At 41.5% G+C, this 16,661-nt stretch overlaps 1 long non-coding RNA gene across 1 annotated transcript in view; it reads left to right on the forward strand.

Moving 5' to 3' along the window:
* The first annotated feature begins 15,754 nt into the window (after positions 1-15,754).
* LOC139034440 (uncharacterized) overlaps positions 15,755-16,661 on the forward strand; it is a 63,911-nt gene continuing 63,004 nt past the window's right edge. The window contains exon 1 of the long non-coding RNA XR_011486943.1: positions 15,755-16,017. This is a non-coding gene — a long non-coding RNA (uncharacterized lncRNA). The remainder of the gene's footprint in view (positions 16,018-16,661) is intronic.

Genomic DNA, 16,661 nt, shown 5'->3' on the forward strand with positions numbered 1-16,661 from the left:
AGTGACTGTGTACTAGGGTTTCCTTTTAGGGTGATAAAAATGGCAGTAGGGTGATAAAAAACCAGGGTCTGGAACTAGTGATTGTGCACATTGTGAGTGTACTAAATGCCACTGAATTGTGCAATTTAAAATGTAAGTTTTATGTTACATGAATTTCCATCAAAACCTAGAAGCCGAAAATAAATAGCATGCCCCGCTCAAGTCCCTTTAAACCACACTGATGCTGTGGAGGTGGCCTCTGGAAAGATAAAGACTGGTGTGGCCTGGTGGAATTCCATGTACTGAGTGTTGAGGGAGTGTGGGGGTCCTGACTCTTTCACCTGCCTCTGTCCAAGCCCCTCTTTGGAGGACCCATGGGGTTGCTGAGAAGTTAAGAGCATGAGCTTTCAGCATGGGCTTTAATCTATGTGTGAATTTTAGCCTAGCCACTGCTAACAGTGTGAATCTTGGTGTTATAGGACCTCTTTGATCCTTGGCTTCCTCACTTGTAAAATGGAGGTGGCAATCTACCTCATAGGGTTTTTGTTAGCATGAACAACGTGTGTAAAGCATCTAACACAATGCAGGTGCATGATTACTACTCAAGAAACAGTAGTGGCTGTTAGAGGTAATAACAAACTCTATTATCTGTGGTATCTATCTGAGCTCAGCACTGACTGCCAAGATAAACAGGTAGCAAGAGGTTTTGTCTTCAGCTGAGTCCTCCAAACAGAGTCCCAAACTGCAACAGCCCACTTGTAGGATGAGGAGAAAAGAGACTCAGCAACAGTGGGGAGGATATTATTGTCTTAGCTGTGGTTTTGAAGGGGTTGGATAAATAGCATCCTTCTTCCTTGCTTGAACCAATAGAAAAATTAGACAAAACCTAAGGAGATAGGTGACCCAAATACCACCTTTATCCCAATCAGATAGATATTGGAGATTAAAGAGACTTCTTATTGCTGGACAACAGAGTGTGACTTCTCCCTCTTTATAGACAAAGCTGGATCATTGCAGAGCTGCCCAAACTGGGGCCTGACCTACCAAAAACAAGCAGGACAGAATAGAGGGCTGCGCGGTTGTAGTGAAAGAGGCTGCTTCCCAAACCCAATGATCAGGGCAAACCCTCCTCTTTGAGGCCAGGAGTGCTGCCCTGGAAAGTGAAAGTGAAAGGCATTCAGTCGTTTCCAACTCTTTGCAGCCCCATGGACTGTATCGTCCATGGAATTCTCCAGGCCAGAATATTGGAGTGGGTGGCCTTTCCCTTCTCCAGGGGATCTTCCCTATCCAGGGATCGAACCTAGGTCTCCTGCATTGCAGATGGATTCTTTACCAGCTGAGCCACAAGGGAAGCCCAGGAATACTGGAGTGGGTAGCCTATCCCTTCTCCAGTGGATCTTCCCAACCCAGGAATTGAACCAGGGTCTCCTGCATCACAGGCGGATTCTTCACCAACTGAGCTATCAGGGAAGCCAAATGGGAGAAGAATGAGAGGCTCAGAGATGGCTTAATATTGGATTGGTATAGGACGCAGGAGTTGTCTCCATGACCAGGTAGGGACTGCCCTGTGTCTGGATGGCTCTCCGCCTCTTTACCTATGAGGTCTGACATGGTCACAGGCATTCCAGAGCTGGTGCCTCCTTTCTTTATGTTTAGCAAGGAGTCTTCTGTAACAAAAAGAAATAGAATAGCAAAAATGAAACAAAACAAAAAACCCAAGGAAAAGAAAGTCAAAACCTGAAAACAACCTCATTTTGTCCAACATTTGGGGAGTAGTAAGTTATAAAATATCCATTCAACAGAATGCGAAGAAGTCATTTAAAAAGGCTGTTTACAAAGAGTTCGTGATCTGTGGGAATTATATGATAATGGCAAGTGAAAAATACATGATACAGAATTGTACATATAGTATGAACTCAGCTATATGAAAACCTCCCTAAGATTATACATAGAAAAACTTAAGAATTGAGAGGGAACTTTCGAAATATTAGCAGTGGTTGTCTTTCTGTTTAGTTTTTGATTTTTCTATAGTTTTATAGTTTTCTGTAATAAGCATGTAATTTCTTTTGTAATGGAAAGAATCAACTTTATTTTTTAAAAAACTATTTCTAGAATGGTGTGGGTTACATATTATCAGTCAAAGCAATAATTTAGAATTTCATAGAGTCATAAGATTCTAGTATACTAATGCTACAAAAGGACTGAAGGATTTCCCTAGTTTACGGATTTAAAATATTTTGGTGGGGGTCACAGATTCCTTTGAAGATCTCCTGAAAACTGTGACTTCTCTCCTTAGAGCATTTCACATATAAACATACTGTCACATAAGTTGCTTTTAATTTCAAGGTACAGAAGCCCTGTTCAGAGTAGCTTAATCAGTGGAGGAAATTTACTGGTTTATGCAATTAAAAGCTTTAGAGGTATCAGATGAGCTTGATCCAGCACTTCAACAGTTTCACCAAGACTCATTTCTTTTGTCTACTACAGTGTCAACTTTATCCCATGGCTGGTTCCTTGTGGGCTCCAGTATGGTTGGCAGAAGCTCCTGGCATTTCATATTTTAAGTAATATTTACTTATTTGGCTCTGTCAGATCTTAGTTGCGGCATGCAGGAATCTTTATGTATTCTCTCTAGTTGTGTCTCATGAGCTCAGTTGCCCTGCAGCATGTGTGATCTTAATCTCCAGACCAGGGACTAAACCCATGTCCCCTGCATTGCAGGGCAGATTCTTAATCACTGGACGACCAGGGAAGCCCCCTGGCACTTCATTCTGAATTGTATATGTCTAGCAGGAAAGAGTGTCTGTTTCAGCTTTCCCAATAAAAGTCACAAAATTTGACCTGGTCATAAGTTTTAGTCACATGCTCATCTCCAAACCAATACCTTGGACAGGAAATAGCACTGATTGCTTTAGCGAGGTCACATGCTCTGCTGTGGTGCCAATATGGAGTTAGTATTCTTAGGACCACATTATTCCTCCAAATAAAAACTGGGCACATGAATGTTCCTTATACACATGACCTACAGCATATAATTTGGGCTTCTCCTTAAATCTCCAAAGCTTGCCCATGTACCCCAGATAAGAATTCCTGGTCTAATGCAGTCCTCTTATTTTAGAGGTGGGAACTCAGGGACCCAGAAAGAGGTCAGATGCTCCAAGCCCATGCAGCTGCCTCACTGTCAGTCTGCTCCTTATCTCTGCACCAAGTTCCCTCCAACTTCACGTGCAGTAGTAGGTCAGACATGAAGAGGTAATAAGTAGGACCCTTGTCAAATCCTCTGGCTCCTTTAGGACTTAAGACAGATGTGTTTTGATGAAGAGACAGGGAAGACCTTAGTTGAGGGGAATAAAGGGTCCAGAGTGGAAGGGTGGCTGTATTGAGACACGGGCTGCATTGAGGTCCCCATCTAAGACAGCCTGAAAGGGAAATGATAACAGCAACGAGAGAGTTGGAATGATTTTATTATTCATGCCTGTATCTTAAAGATAATCATCGTAATTTCCCTTCTAAAAAGTCTGCTTGCTCAGAGAAACGGCTGTATTCTAAGAAGCACTTGTTTATGAAACGTGCAGTAATTGGATTGGAATGTGAGTTATTAAACTGTATGTGGGGTGGCACTTCTTGCCAGGTGTTTAATGATTATGTTCAAATGTGGAGGGCTGGTCTGCTGACTGGAAATATAATACTCCCAGGGGGAAATTGTTTAACTCTGGATCAGGACATGAGTGGCTTTCACAGATATCTAAAATAGCCGGACTGAAGAGTTTCTTACAAATCACTTGGTTCAGTTGCCTTGTTTTAGAGACAGGGAAACTGATTCTCAGTGTGTGAAAACACACTTGTTGAAGGCTGTACAGTGATCACATGGACAATTAATTGCTCTTTCACTTGGTTTATCATCATATGCCTATATCCCTGGTGGTAGAAGCCATGGCTTGGCTTCGCAATTACCATTTCCTTGTCCTTGTACCTTGAGAGATTGGAAAGCTAACTCATCTTTCTTGCAGCTAGGATTCCAGATGCAAGATAAGTTCCCCCAGTTCATTGCCCTTTCATGGGGTCTGTCTGCAGCCATGTGGTTGACAGTCAAGGTGGTGGAGATGTGTTAAGAGGACTGGACTCAGCATCCCAGTCGGTAGGGTAGTCACTAGCCTCCAGGGACTGTAGGGGCAGGAATGGCAGCAGGTGGGATGGCAGCTATGGAAGCATGTCATTGAGTTCCCTGGTCCCTTCGAGACCCCCTGACTTCTACCCCTTCTAGCCTTCCAGTCCTTTTTTTCCTTTTGAATAACTAAATCCCTGTACTAAACCTCTTTCTGCTTGACATATCCAGAGTGGCTTTGGTTTCCTGCACTAATTTGACACATTCCTCTGTGTTGGTAAAAATCATCCTTATGGGAGGTAATAGTCTTTCTCCTGTGAATCCTGATCTTAAGTTTCCTTTGTCCTATATATAGAATATAGCCCTATTCATGTCATCCTAGAATGTTAAGTTCAAGAAACCCAAGACTAACCTTATTATTTTCCCTCTCAAGCTTTATCTTCCTATAGACTCCCCTTTGTCCATTTTCATCCCTATTTCTTCTCAGTAACTCAGTTTGGAGGTAGCTTCATCTTTCCTTCGACTGCTCTCATGTATTGATGATTGTTAGATCTTATTGATTCTGTTTTCTTTGTTAGTTGGGACTGTTGGTTTTAAGTGATTCAGTTATATTGGATTAATGAACAGAGAGAATGTAATAACCTGTATAACTGGAAATGCCAGCATCAGGTATGGTTAGATCCAGGGGCTCAGAAAAGGCCATCAGGACTTGTTCCATCTCTCTTTCTTCAGGCTCTGCTTTCTGCCAGTCTCTCTCCAGTGGTGGGATGGCGGGGTGCCTGGTAGCTCTAGGTTTACATAATCTTTACATTAAACTTTGTGTCATTTATCTTTTCCATTATTTCCAGAAAAAGTTTTAGAAGGAGTCTTTTTAAATAAAATTGGATCAGACACTTATTGAATTGTATCCTCTCCCCCACAGAAATGTTAAGTCCTGATCTTCAGAATGTGATGTTATTTGGAAAGAGTTTTGTTGTAGATATAATTGGTTAAGTTATGATGAGGCTATATGGGAGTAGGGTGGGCTAGTAATCCAGTGTGACTGGTATCCTTATAAGGAGAGAAGAGAGAGAGATACAGACTGGGCAGCTTAAACACAGAAATTACTTTTCTCATAGTTCTGGAGTTTAAAGATCCAAGATTAAGGTGTCAGCTGGGGAAGGAGAGGGTGGGACGAACTGAGAGAGTAGCATTGAAATATATTACCACGTGTTAAATAGATAGCTAATGGGAGGTTGCTGTTTAACACCAAGAGCTCAGCCTGGTGCTCTGTGAAAACCTAAAGGATTGGAATAGCGGGGGTAGGAAGGGGGTTTAAGAGGGAGAGGACATGTGTATACCTATGGCTGATTCATGTTGTTGTATGGCAGAAGCCGACACAACATTGTAAAGCAATTATCCTCAAATTAAAAAAAAAGATTAAGGTGTTGCAGGCTTGCTTCCGCCTAAGGCCTCCCTCCTGGGCTTGCAGCTGGCTTGCTTCTCACCATGTCCTTATACGGCCTTTTCTCTACACTCACATATCCCCACTGTCTCTTCCTTTTCTTATAAGGACAACTGTCCTATTGAATTAGAGAGCTACCCTAATAGCCTCATTTAACTTAATTATTTCTTTGAAGCCCATCTCCAAATATGGATATGTGGTTTAGGGGCCACCCGTATGACCTCACTAACCTTTACCTCTTTAAAAGGCCCTGTCTCCAAGCATGGTTACATTCTGAGGTGATGGGAGTTCAGACTTCATCATCTGGATTTTGGGGTGAACATGCTTCAGTCCATAGTAGCTCTTAAAGCTGTTTTATTTCATTGATATTTGTGTGTTTATTTTTAACTCCCCTAAAAGTTGATAAGCTCCTTGGAGGCAGGAAGTGTACCTTGCCTGTATCCTTGTTATCTTGCCTAGAGTTTAATATACTTCTTGAATTTAACTGAATGCTCAGAACCTTTGTTGAATGAATGAATGAATGGGACATAAAGTAATTCTTGATTAGCAAGAATTTCTCATCCTAAACTTTTGGTATAGAAAAGTTACATAGTGCAGATAGCATTGGACTCAATGTATAAGACCCAGGCTCTTTTCTCAACTCTGTCACTTTTCTAGCTGCAATCTTGAACAGGTCAGTCATCTGGGCCTCAGTTTCCTCATCTGTAAAACAGGAATAATAATGCTTTCCTGTTTCTACAAGGTTGATTATGGGTATTAATGAAATAGGTTAGTCATTCAGAAAACATCTGGGGGCACCTACTGTATACCAGGCCCTGTTGTAGGCATGTGGGATGCAGTGGTACACAAGCTAGGTCCTCATGGTACTGCTGCGGGGACAGGTGATTAACAAGATCACCAGTGCAGAAAATAATTTCAGAATGTGCTCATTTCTACTTAGGGATGTCACAGTGAAGGCTTATTTCCTAGGAAGTATAGTCTCCCTGGGGAGATGACATTTGAGCCAAGATGTGAAGAACGAGTGGCTCTTCCCTGGGGAAGTGCATTTTAAGCAGAGTGAGGAACAGAGGTCATGACGGCGAAGGGAGAGAGTATGAATGCCCACGTGAGCCAGCAGAGTAATGAAATTTAAAATGTGAGGCTCAGTCAATGTGCAAGGCCTTCTGGGCATCACAGGAAGACCTGTGGAGTTGGGATTTTGTCTCTGACTCAACCACATGTACAGCTGGGCCGAGACTTAGACCGTGTGTGACCTTTGGCACATCATTGTCTCAAGTGGCTCCCTCCTCCTCCCTGCCCTGCTTGGCTGCCAGCACCACAATTCCTACCCCAACCTCATCTGCTATGCTTAAACGTCTGTGACTTAATCATCGCTGGGTGTGCACGGGCTTCTTATTACTGCTCACTCTGAAGGCTGCCGATGCCAAGGTCTTTAAGATAATGGTTGTGAATGCTGGAAGGTCATTGCTGAGAGGGCTGAGAGAGTCATGGAACTGTCAGGAAAATGGAGCCCCACTTCTCGTTATCTGCGATGAAGGGAGGAAGAAGTCCCGGGGCAGTTTTACGAAGTCTGAGTTTAGGAGACAACAAGGGTTGAGCTAAAAACCTTCCTGGGTGATGCTTTGGCTGCTGGAAGTTTGAAACATTCACCTTCTGTCTGTGTTTCTAACTAGTCCCTCTGTGTCTGTGGTTGGACTCTTGGTCGCTGCTTCTTTCTGTCTCTCTCTTGCTGTTCTCTGTCGCCTTCATCCCCAATTGATTTGCCTCATTGGAATAAAGTTCTGTTATGGAACCACAAGTAGGGTTCCATAAGTGAAACTCTGGGGCATATTACATGAAACAGCTAATGGTGACTTTTCACCCCCCCAAGGCAGGTTATCAATTATGAATGATAATTCATAATTATCTAGGCAATCAGAGATCAAAAGAATTGTTTCCCCCAATGAATTAGTGGATTTTAGAATGAGAGGAGATGAAATAGAGCTAGTAGGCATTTTTAAAAGAGGAGGCTGAGGGGTTTGGAGCTGGAGTTTGAAATTCAGGACTGTGGAGATGTCTTGCTCTGGTGTCAGAGTTTTGGACAGCCTGAGTACAAAGCCAGGGGTGGGGTGGGGGGCAGCAGTGTGCACTGGGATGACCGGGAAGCCTCGGTACCGGGGAGGCTAGCAAGCCGGTGGGTGTGAGTGGCCTCAGCAGTCTGAAGGGCTGGTAAGAACCTCCCATCCGCTGTTGGGACTGTCCTCTGTGCCCCAGCTCCCTTCAGCCAGGCTCCCCAAGTGGAGTGGGAGTTGTGATTTTCAGAGGAGTGATGCGGGAAGATTCTCTGGACATCCCCAGGAAGAAACATTTTTCTCAAGATGTTATCTTTGCTGTTCTTTACTCTGGGGAGAATGTGACAGTTGTGGTTGTTCCCTGTCTCTGTCCCTCTCTCTCTGCCTCTGTTTTTGTCAGCCTTTGTCTCTGTATCTGTCTCTCTCATATGCTCACCCTGCACAATGGTTTTTAGTTCTCAGCATAACTGGAAACCCACGTTCTCAGCTACAGAGACAGAAAATCTTGTGGAAGCACATTGGGTTAATTAATGAGGGAAAGTTATTAGTGACTTTAACTTTTATAGCTAATCGAACCCATGCCTCCTTCAGTGGAAGCGTGGAGTCTTAACCAGTGGAGTACCAGAGAAGTCCCCAGAAGTGAATTATTTAGAAGTTACTAAATAATACAGAGCCAACGTAGAAAAATCAGAAAGTAGATAAAAAGAAAATAAAATTCACTCAGTCTATAAGGAATTTCTTTTTTTATGAAATACTACTTTTTGAAATTGAAAAAGTGATCTATGAACTGTAAGAAAGCATTCAAACACTTCAGAAGAGCATGAAATAGAGTAAGGTGCCCTCTCAGTGGACTCCCAGAAAAAGAAAATTCTAGACAGAAAGCCCATAAATTTACTATGATTGTTCAAGTGTGTATCTCTGTGTATATGAACTTAAAAAATACCCCACAGAAATAGGAATATAATGTACCTACTATTTTGCATCTTATTTTTTTACTTAAGACATTTTGGGTGCGTTTTCTTGACAGTACATACAGATGAATTGTTTAATACAGCGTGTATTCCTTAGTTACCACATGCAATTATGGATACCATGCTAAGTTGTGAATAACATATTATAAAACAAAGAGAAGCAAAAACAAAGCAAAACAAAAAATGGACACTCAGCACTGCTGGGAAATTGTACTTCATTATTCAAGAATCTGTCACATTTATGCTATCTTTGTGGAAGAATTTGACTAATTAATTAATTAGTCTTTTCTCTAACCTAAGCACTCTCACCACAGAATCCCTCCTGCCCTCTGCCTTCTGTCTTCAATGTCAGCAGAGCCACAACCCACAATCCTTTGTGGCATTCAGACCCAGCCATCTGCTCAAGGGGCAGGAGGTGAGCAGAACTGCTTCCCTGGGGCCTGAATGGTGTTGGTCCAAAGAGCAGGTGTTTAGCGAATGGGCTGTGCTTGCTATAGTTCTGAACACTGATGGACAATGGTGACCATGTGTTCTCCAAGGAATTTATTTTTTTCTGACATGTGAGGTCTTCTAAAATGTGGGGGCCAGAATAGGGACCCTTTTTGCCTATCTCTGCGCAGTACTGTACACTGGTGTGATTATGCTGCTGCTGCTGCTGCTAGGTTGCTTCAGTCGTTAAAATGTTGAATTACATCTATACAATTGGTAATAGATGCTGCTCTGAGACCAACCTGACCCTCCCCAAGACTTGCCACCCCGGGCCTCCTTAAAGGCCACCTCCCCGTCTTCCCCATGATCCACAACTAAAAGATTAATGCTAAACACTTTGCTGACAAAGCTATGGTTTTTCCTGTAGTCATGTATGGATGTGAGAGTTGAACTGTAAAGAAGGCTGAGTACTGAAGAATTGATGCTTTTGAAGTGTGGAGAAGACTCTCGAGAGTCCCTTGGACAGCAAGGAGATCAACCAGTCAATCCTAAAGGAAATCAACTCTGAATATCCATTGGAAGGACTGATGCTGAAGCTGAAATTCCAATACTTTGTCCACCTGATGCAAAGAGTCAACTTATTAGAAAAGACCCTGATGCTGGGAAAGATTGAAGGCAGGAGGAGAAGAAGACAGAGGATGAGATGGTTGGATGGCATCACCAATTCAATGGACATGAGTTTGAGCAAGCTTCGGGAGATGGTGAAGAACAGGAAAGACTGGTGTGCTGCAGTCCATGGGGTCACAAAGAGTTGGACATGACTGAGTTACTGAACAAAAACATATTCAACATAAAGCACATACTATTCTGTATCTTATTTATTTATTCTTTTGGCTTAAGACATTTTGACCATCTTTTCATAACAGTACATAGGGAACACTCCTTTAGAGCTGTTGCCTGTACTTGTTCTGATGGGGTGATAGATGAGCCAATCACATTGTTAGATATAAATAAATAACCAGTGAAAACTGTGCCCTTGTTTCTGTAGAGTCAGGTTTTTCAAAGAGAGACCAGTGATGATGGGAACAAGTGGGTTCTATAGGAAGACAAAGCCAAGGTAATGGCTGGGATGCTACAGGTAACCTCCGTTTGACCAGAGGGCACACTGTGGCCACCTTAACCACTTTGGTCTTCCCAGAATAAACATCTTTGGCAGGAACCTGGGAACAAGGCAAACTGGAGTCATGAAGGGTGGTTAATGACTAATTAACTTGAGGCTGTCACTGGATCATCAAAAAAGCAAGAGAGTTCCAGAAAAACATCTATTTCTGCTTTATTGACTATGCCAAAGCCTTTGACTGTGTGGATCACAATAAACTGTGGAAAATTCTGAAAGATATGGGAATACCAGACCACCTGATGTGCCTCCTGAGAAATCTGTATGCAGGTCAGGAAGCAACAGTTAGAACTGGACATGGAACAGCAGACTGGTTCCAAATAAGAAAAGGAGTACATCAAGGCTGTATATTGTCACCCTGCTTATTTAACTTACGTGCAGAGTACATCATGAGAAAGACTGGGCTGGATGAAGCACAAGCTGGAATCAAGAATGCCAGGAGAAATATCAGTAACCTCAGATATGCAGATGACACCACCCTTATGGCAGAAAGTGAAGAACTAAAGAGCACCTTGATGAAAATGAAAGAGGAGAGTGAAAAAGTTGGTGTAAATCTCAACATTCAGAAAACTAAGATCATGGCATCTGGTCCCATCACTTCATGACAAATAGATGGGGAAACAGTGGAAACAGTGGCAGACTTTATTTTTTTGGGCTCCAAAATCACTGCAGATGGTGACTGCAGCCTTGAAATTTAAAAGATGGTTATTTCTTGGAAGGAAAGTTACGATCAACCTAGATAGCATATTAAAAAGCAGAGACATTACTTTGTCAGCAAAGGTCAGTCTGGTCAAGGCTATGGTTTTTCCAGTGGTCATGTATGGATGTGAGTATTGGACTATCAAGAAAGCTGAGTGCCAAAGAATTGATGCTTTTGAACTGTGGTGTTGGAGAAGACTCTTGAGAGTCACTTGGACTGTGAGGATATCCAACCAGTCCATCCTAAAGGAAATCAGTCCTGGGTGTTTATTGGAAGGACTGATGCTGAAGCTGAAGCACCAATACTTTGGCCACCTGATGCGAAGAGCTGACTCATTGAAAAGAGTCAGATGATGTTGGGAAGGATTGAAGGCAGGAGGAGAAGGGGGCGACAGAGGATGAGATGGTTGGGTGGCATCACCGACTCAATGGACTTGAGTTTGGGTGAACTCCAGGAGTTGCTGATGGACAGGGAGGCCTGGCGAGCTGTGGTTCATGGGGTCGCAATGAGTTGGACACAACTAAGTGACTGAACTGACTGATACTGATGCTTAGGATCTTAAAAACGTCCTGCCTGAGACCAAGAGTAGAACATTTAGAAAGACATGAAGTTGATGCCAATTTTTCCTTATTTGTTTGCAACTCAAGTAAATAAGCCCTGCTTTCTTTTTTGAGAAAACTGTCATTTGGTAGGTTGAATTTAATTGGATAGGTTTGGTGAAAGGAGAGAAAGTTTTTTTCTCTGTCCCTTCTTCTAAGTAATATTCCACCGTGTGTGTGTGTGCGTGTGTGTGTGTGTATCTCACATCTTATTTACCCATTCATCTATTGATGGACACTGGGTTGCTTCCCTATCTTAGTTATTGTAAGTAATGCTGCAATGAACATAGAAGTGCATATAACTTTTCTAATTAGTGTTTTCATTTTCTTCAGATAAATACCCAGGAGTGAAATTGCTGGGCCCTATGGTAGTTCTTGGAGAAGGCAATGGCACCCCACTCCAGTACTCTTGCCTGGAAAATCCCATGGATGGAGAAGCCTGGTAGGCTGCAGTCCATGGGGTTGCTAAGAGTTGGACACGAATGAGCGACTTCTCTTTCACTTTTCACTTTCATGCATTGGAGAAGAAAATGGCAACCCACTCCAGTGTTCTTGCCTGGAGAATCCCAGGGACGGCGGAGCCTGGTGGGCTTCTGTCTATGGGGTTGCACAGAATCGGACATGACTGAAGCGACTTAGCAGCAGCATGGTACTTCTATGTTTAATTTTTTTGAGGAACTCCCATACTGCTTTCCATAGTGGCTGCACCAATTTACATTCCCATGAACAATGGATGAGGGTTCCCTTTTCTCCACATCCTTGCCAACATGTTTATTCAGATGCTCAGCCCATTTTTAAAATGAGGTTTTTTTGATGTTGAGTTGTATGAGTTCTTTGTGTTTTTTTGAATATTAACTTCTTATAGACATGTTATTTGCAAATATCTTCTCCTATTCAGTAGGTAGCCTTTTCGTTTTGTTGGTTTCCCTGGACTCTGGGAGTTGGTGATGGACAGGGAGGCCGGGCGTGCTGTGGTTCATGGGGTTGCAAAGAGTCGGACACGACTGAGCGACTGAACTGAACTGGTTTTGCAAAAGCTTTTTAGTTTGATATAGAACCTTTTGTTTATTTTTGCTTTTGTTTCCCTTATGTGAGGAGACATATAAAAAAAATCACTAAAACTGATGTCAAAGAGCATCCTGCCTATGTTTTCTTCTAATTTCTTCTACTAAATACCTTCTTGAATATTCTCTGAACTCTTAAAAGCTCCACAGAAATAATCTCTAGGCTGAATAGCAGGCTTAATCGTTGGGCACCTCTGACTTAACGGATTTTCCAGACTATGGGGCAGATAATGGTCATTGCCACAGGCTTCTGTATGAGCATCTAAAAGCAGATGTACAACACAATGAATATAACCAATATTTTGTAATAACTATGAATGGAATGTAACCTTTAAAAAGTGTGAATCACTGTGTTGTACACCTGAAACTTATCTAATATTGTACACTGGCTATGCCTCAATGAAAAATAAACAACAGCAAAATCTAACTTCAGAAGACCAGCTCCTAGGCTTCCCAGGTGGCCCAGTGGATAAGAATCCACCTGTCAATGCAGGGGATACAGATTTGATCCCCTTTCTAGGAAGATTCCACATGCCGTGATGGGGCAGCTAAGCCCGTGTGTCACAACTACTGAGCCTGCACGCTAGAGCTGCAGACCCCACAAGAGAAGCCACCACAGTGAGAAGCCTGTGCACCCCAACAAAGAGTAGTCCCTGCTTGCCACAACTATAGGAAGCCTGCACAAAGCAATGAAGACCCAGTGCAGCCAAAAAAAAAAAAAAGCAAAAACCAAAATAAAACCAAGAGAAAACAAATAAAAAAAAGACAGATGGGATCTTTCTCTCTTCTCTCCTCCTCTTCCTCCTTCTCCCCATCCTCTCCTCCTTCCTTTCCCCTCTTCTCACTCACCTGTCTCTCTAGACCATATACTGTAGGCCTGGTAGTGTGGGTTACTTTGAAGGAATGTGGTAGCTCTACGACAGGCCTTGTATAATAAGACAAAGAAGAAATTCCTCAAAAGTACACACTGGCCAAACAAAACAACAGGGTCCATAACAGTTGGGTTTGATAAGACAGGGTTCTAATCGGGCCCTGTTACTTACTTGCTATTTGAACTTGAGCCAGTTAACCCCGTTCTCTGGAACTCAGGGTGTTCATCCTTGAAATGAGATATTTGGCCTGATTGATTCTAGAATTCCTTTAGCGTTCTTCAGTGTGTTAGGAGTAAAACTAAGGCCTCAAACCAGGACTTCTATTTCATGTACATCTCCTCTGGCTAGCAGCCATCTCCAGTCCAGTGAGTTCCCTGTCTTCTGCCTTTGCTCCACAGGGCCAGGATAAAGATATTAACCTTAGCTGGTAACTTCCACGGAAGATTGTGTATGTTTCTTGATTTATGTCATAGGTAAAATGTGAATCATGAGGACTCATTTTTCCCTATTGACTTTGTGATTACCTTGTGATTTCAGAATTGTTTTTTCTTCAGAGAATTCAGAGAATGTGAGATATTGGAAAGTCATTTGTCCAGGAGTTCTTAATCCAGATTGTGTGAACTGCTGGGGTCTAAGAACATTCAGAAGTTAAAGGAAGAATGTTGTGTCTTTGTACATGTATCAGTCTATGGAGAGGATTAATTAATTTATTTTTGACATAATCCAAACTGCTTTTTAAAAAAACTGAATTAAAATTTTTTAAACACCAAAAACATTTTGTATTGGGGTATAGCCAGTTAACAATGTTTTGATAGTTTCAGGTAAACAGTGAAGGGACTCAGCCATGTGTATACATGTATCCATTCTCCCCCAAACCTGCTTTCCATGCAGGCTGGCACATAACATTGAGCAGAGTTCCATGTGCTATACAGTAGGTTTTTGGTGCTTAGAGGATTAATTTTTAAAGGCAGTTTAATTTAAGCTCAGGTATATTTTACATGGAAAGATGTACAGGTTAAATATTCAATTTGATGAGTTTCTGCAAATATGTAATTTGAGCAACCACCATGCAAAACAGGATATAAAATATTTTCAGCACTTCAGAAGGTCATTTCTTGTGCCCCTTCCCAGTTACTCTTCCTACTGTTCCCTCCTCTGGAAATCACTTTCTGACTTCTGTCACCATAGATACTTTCTTTTTTTTAGAATTTCATATGAATGGAATAATAAAGTCTTTACTTTTGGGCGTGTATGTGGCATCTTTTGCTCTGCACAATGTTTTTGAGATTCATCCATGGATATTTGTGTATATAAGAGTTAGTTCTTTTATATAGCTGAGTATTTTTGAATTGTATGAGTATATAACAATTCATCTCTTTCTTGATTAGCATTTGAATTATTTCCATTTTGCACTATTATGAATAAGGCTTCTATGAATATACTTTTGAGTACTTATAAATGAGTTTTTTTGTGTATTTATACTTTCATTTCTCATGGGTAAATATCCAGGGCAGGGATAGAATTTTAGAACATTTCCATCACCTCAAAAAGAAACCTCAAGCCTGTTTATACTCACTCCCCATTTACACGCCTGTTTATACTCACTCCCCATTTACACCCTCCCCATTAGACAACCACTAATCTACTTTCTGTGTCCATATGTTTGCCTTTCTGGACAGTCTGTATAAATGGGATTATACAATTCTGCATCTCTTTTCATGACTTTCCTTCCTTGTTGTTTGAGTGTCAGCTAAAATGTTACCTCTTTTCTCAGACTTTATTATTATTCCCCATGTCAACTCCTTATTTGCTTTCTTTGTAGAACTTACTGCAATTAGTATTTATTTATTTATTTATTTATTTATTTTTGTCTAGTTGCTTTTGTCTGTTGGTGCCATTGGAACATCACTTCCCTGAGGGTCAGAACCATTTCTGTTTGCTGCTGTCTGATCCCCAGGATCTATCTAGTTCAGTGTCTAACACAGAGGAGTGCCCCGTAAATATTTCTTGAGTGAATGAAGGTTTAAAAAAATGTTGCATTTTGAAGAGCAGCTCTAAGCTTTTCCCTTGTAGAGGTCATAAACTACAGTGAATAGCACTCACAAATTGTCAAAACTCTTCAGCAGTGACTTTCATATCACAAGGTCCAATGCAGCAAATGTCCGGGTGCTAAATGATTTGGAAAACAGAACAAAGATTGGGGATTGATCTGTAGGCACTTCCCAGCCTGCTGCCATGCCCATCTGTGGCGCTCTTGGATTGGGGCTTTGTTTGTTTGGGGGCATGTGGGAGAGTTATGATGCCTCCCATTGTTCACACAGTTCTAATAATACTGTTAGGCTGTTTACTTGGCCTGTGCTGACTGCCAGGCTGCTCTCCTACCTCAGCCCCTCGCTTGTTTCTTCAAAGGTTTTAGTTTGAACAAAAAGTACTTCCTTTGTTCATATGCCAACTGAGGATTTGAAGCATTTAGAATTTTTTATACACAAGCCACCAGGAAATACTGTCCAAACTGAATGAAGCTGAAGGGACCTGTAGGAGTTGACAAGCTGACGTTGAGTTGAGCAGAAGCTGGGAAGAAGCCTTTCAGGGACTGTGAATGGAATTATGAGTGCCTTCTGTCTAGGTGGGTACCATTCTGTGAGCATCTGAGTCTTAGAACTCCCTGATTTGGTACATCTGTACAACATAAGCAGGTTTGAAGAAGCCATGGTTCCTTCTTTTTATTTTTATTTTATTTTTTTTGATCATTAATCTTTTTGCTAGTTTTTATTATACTTATAAGATCTGTATTTCTTGTGACCGAAGAAACATCAATATTCTATTTAAAATCTGTTGTTAAAAACATACAATATTGCACTTTAATTTCTGGCAGTTTAAGGAACAGCTGAGTAAAAAAATCATACAAGAAACTACAGTTTTTATTTTGCTTTACAATAAGCAAAGAGCTTTGTATAAAAGCAGAACTTACAGTAGTGCCAAATAAACCAAATATTTACAGTGTTGCTATTAAAGTCTTACCTCTAAAGGAAGATTCAGTGTATTGAATGCAAATATTACTAGTCTAACAAAAGTACACTCTCCCGTCCCCGCTTCTGTGGAAAAATTTTAAGCTAAAGGGAATTCTATAATTTCTTTCTCCAGAGAAAATTACATGAAAGAACGCTTGTTCTTGAGGCATCAACACTGTGTCATTGAACTCTTTCACAGTTTCCTACAAGACTTGAAAAGTCTCTAAACTAAGAGTCAGAACCCCAAGGTAAGCATAAG

The sequence above is a fragment of the Odocoileus virginianus genome, chromosome 3 (assembly GCF_023699985.2).
Source record: "Odocoileus virginianus isolate 20LAN1187 ecotype Illinois chromosome 3, Ovbor_1.2, whole genome shotgun sequence".
Classification (NCBI taxonomy): domain Eukaryota; kingdom Metazoa; phylum Chordata; class Mammalia; order Artiodactyla; family Cervidae; genus Odocoileus; species Odocoileus virginianus.